Source organism: Triticum dicoccoides, chromosome 2B, assembly GCF_002162155.2.
Source record: "Triticum dicoccoides isolate Atlit2015 ecotype Zavitan chromosome 2B, WEW_v2.0, whole genome shotgun sequence".
Classification (NCBI taxonomy): domain Eukaryota; kingdom Viridiplantae; phylum Streptophyta; class Magnoliopsida; order Poales; family Poaceae; genus Triticum; species Triticum dicoccoides.
In genome coordinates, this window is record NC_041383.1 from 171,006,264 (window position 1) to 171,010,092 (window position 3,829).

Here is a 3,829-nt window from a genome sequence, read left to right on the forward strand (position 1 = left end):
CAGAACTGTGGCTGCATTTGTCAATTGCACCAATGTAATCTGACTGTCGCAGACGGACTAGTAGAATACAAGATCTGCACAAAGCACGACGAGTGACAGTACAAGCACATCCACGCCGTAGCAGGTACGCTACATCGCCGGATGCCGGACATCCGGCGTCCGGTCAAGAGTGGGAGTCGGTGAGGAACAGGAGAGTACAGTAGAAAACAGAGCCCGGAGACAGAGAAACAGAGTAGAAAAACAGAGCCGCACGCGCCGGATCACATGGTTCTCCAAATAAACTACGTACCACTCCGATGAACAAGTGATCACATGACGATGTCTTGAGCATACTATGCTTTGAAGCCATAGCCAAACCCCGAATCTCCCTGCGTGATAATCAAAGAACGGGGGAGCTTTATTAGTAGCATTGGATCTTGCTCGCGAGATTAGCCTGGATTTGGATACGTCCTCCCCACCCACCCATGCAGCAGCCTGCAGGGGTCGGAGACTGAAATTAAACTGCAAGCATGCGTGCATGTTCTGGTGTCTGCCGGTTAATCAATGGTGATTTTGGTAGCGGCTCAGGCCATGCTAAGTTCGGGCAGAAAGATTAACGAAGTCCGGAGCAGGGCCACGCACGCGCCGGAGACTTGAAGCGGCGGCGCCTACTTCAGTGCCCGGTCGGGCGGCCACCGCGAGATGATCGCGTTCATGAACCATGAAGAGGATGCACGCGGTGGTGACATGGTGAGATCTGTCGAGCCGGAGCACGGACGGGACGGTTCACCTCACCGCCGATCGGAGCTGCCGACGCGGCCGCGACGTGTGTCTGTGCAGATACATCCATGCGGTGCATGCACAGCTTGCGCACGAACCGGCAGCACGGCGCGATGAGGTGGGGAACAATGGAGCATGACTGGCAGCTGGCTCAAACCGCGTTTGCCGTGCCTCCGTGGGGCCGTACTGTCGCCGGGAAACTTCATGGAAAACAGGGATGGAAGACAGGAAAAGGATGCCAAAAGAAAAAAGAGAGAGAGAGAGAGATGGGGAAACTGTTTGTGTCTGTCGGACCGAAAAGTCGTCTAGAAGGCCTTTTTCATGGCCTGCCGTGAACTGGGCCAGAACAGCAGCAGCAGGAGCAAGTAGAGTACAGCCCATAGCAGGACAGAATAAAACGAAAAATACAGAGATAAAAAAGATGGAATGTGGCTGCTGGGATTCGAGCCCAGGTCTCCACGGCCACAACGTGGAATTCTCACCACTAAACTACAGCCACACCTTTTGTCTGTTTCTTATACGCTAGTGTAGATATCTGGGTTCAGTGCTTACTCGTTTGTACATAAAACATCATCGCCTAGCAGTTTAGAGTCCTTTTGTCACTTCAAAGGGCCATTGCAGCCATACAATATTACTCTTTTTTGAATTTTATACAGTGTTATTCTTATAGGACGAATACCTCATAAATTCCTTGAACAAAGCGTCTATACTTCGTGTCTAACAAAGATTTAATCAATTGACTGAGAGCAAAGTTGGATCTGATCAGACTAAACTAGTTCGTGTTGTATTTACCACGTAAGAGACTCCTCAGAAAAAGTGTCCCTTCGTGGCAGCCTTTTTTTTCCAACCGGGTTCATATGCCCATTTTCATTAGCTGTCTAACAAAAGTATACGGTACATAGTTCACAAACAATACATACGAAAGACAATAACAAATATGAGAAGGGAAAGGGAAGGAGTGAATTGGAGCATTAGGAGAAACCTATTGCGAGTGCTCGATTTCAAAACACCTACTATAGGGTAGAAAGCTGCCAACAACATAACACGTAAAGTCTACTACAACCAATTAAATCTACCAACAAGCATCAAACCCAGCCGTTGAAACCAAAATGATAGGATGAAGAACATCAGCCACCGGCCTAGAGATGAAGATCTCCATTTTGTCCTCAAGTATTCATAGAGCTTAGATTTTGTCTGGAACAATCAAATCTTCGAGAGAATGCAGATCAGTGAAAATACATTTGGAACTCGGCTTCTTTCTCTCCTTCAAAAGCTTATAATTTTCTCATGCAAGGAGAGGAGGCTCACCCAGTCTTTAAGAAAATTTGGTCTGCTGCAGTCATGTTAAGATATAAAATCTTCTTCTGGTTGTTACTGCACGATCGAGTTAACACAAGAGGACTTCTTCACAGAAAATCTTTCCATCTCCCTTCCTATAAGTGTGAGTGTTGTACTGATCAAGTGGAAGAAACTGCTATGCACCTTTTTTGGGATTGTCCCTTTGCTCTACGATGCTGGGACATGATTATCCCACACAAACGCAGAGACACGAGTGTGCTCTATGAGACACTGTTAGCTGTGAATCAACTTCCCAAGGAGGTCGGCCTCAACTTCATCATCATGGCATGCTGGCAAATTTGGATGCAGAGGAATGGCAAGATCTTCAGACGCATCACACCCAATGTCATGACATGGAAAGTGCTGCTCAAGAAAGATTTAGTTCTTCTTCAACACAAGATCAAGCTGAAGCACAAGCAATCCTTTTCAGATTGGATTGAAGCACATTTCTAAGCACTCTCTTCATTTACATTATGTTTCCAAAGACAGGCATTGGTTAAACTAGTTTCTTCCTTTTTGATGTAAACTTTAATTTTTATTAATATATATTACCGTAGAACTATTGTTCTACAGTCTCCCCCTAAAAAAAAGTATTCATAGAGCTTTGGATCATCAACCTCCTCGGCGCTTCAGCACGACCAACCAATGATGCCGCAACTCTAATTACATTCTCTACACTAGTCTGGAATGGAGCACGATCATTGACCTTTAGCAAACCCGTCAACTGCATAAAACAACGCAAAGTGAACACAACCTCCAAAGGTACATCAAACAATATGTCCATCGAAGGTTGCTTTCTTACAAGTGCACCAAATTACCAACAGATAGGAACAAGACACATCATGTAAAATTTCTTCCCTCGGGGAAGAAAATGATGAAACGAGGCAAAGCTAGTAGGGGCAACACGAGGGGCCCAAAACAATGCCCAAGATACTCCGGAAAAAACCCGACCATTTGAACATGTGAAAAATAAATGTTTTTTCACAGTCATTTTTCTTCTCCAATGGCCGTTGCAGTATATATGAAAACAAGGTTGTCATGGGCTCCTTCTCTGGCAGCAACTTGAGACCTTGACCACGATGTCACGAAGGAGAAAGTGATGCAGCGGGCGGGAGATGAGTCGTTGGTCGATGAACGGTGTGTGAGTGCTGGACGAAACCGCTGATATCCATTGAAGTGTATGACTACGTTTCCTTACCTTTTCCCAACCAAATAAGGAATATTATATACTTATTGTAACAGAAAAACTAACAAAAATTGGTTTTCCTGAAAATCCTCTGCAAACTGGTTTTCTAAAATCTCATGTATAGTTATTGATATCCAAACAACCGCTTAGAGCGACAAATAGCCCACTTAACCATATGGTAAGCTCTCTTCTTTTACCTTTTTGGAAAAAATGCCTTCGCGTTTGTCCATTTTTCTCGAATGAAAGCTTTGATGAGCATAAACATGGACATAAAGTAAGTGGATCCCATAAAAGCTGGCACTAATTAATATGGTCCTAGCACCGGAGGATGCAGAACTAGCAGCCCATGCATCAAACTTCTTAACTAATTTGGCAGTCAAAAAATCCCAATCTACATTTTCAAGGTTGATAATGTAACAGGAACACTCCCAAATATTTCATGGGAAAGTTTACATGTGGCAACCAAACAAGTTAGCATATAAAGTGTGAGAACTTCCCCATCGCGTGCTGCTCTAGTAGCCAGCGACCACCACAAACCTCAGCGGC

At 44.8% G+C, this 3,829-nt stretch overlaps 1 non-coding gene across 1 annotated transcript; it reads right to left on the reverse strand.

Annotated features, from left to right (window-relative positions):
* Positions 1-1,186: 1,186 nt before the first annotated feature.
* Positions 1,187-1,258, reverse strand: TRNAH-GUG. Its single transcript has one exon. It is a non-coding gene; the product is annotated as a tRNA-His (tRNA).
* Between the last annotated feature and the right edge of the window lie 2,571 nt (positions 1,259-3,829).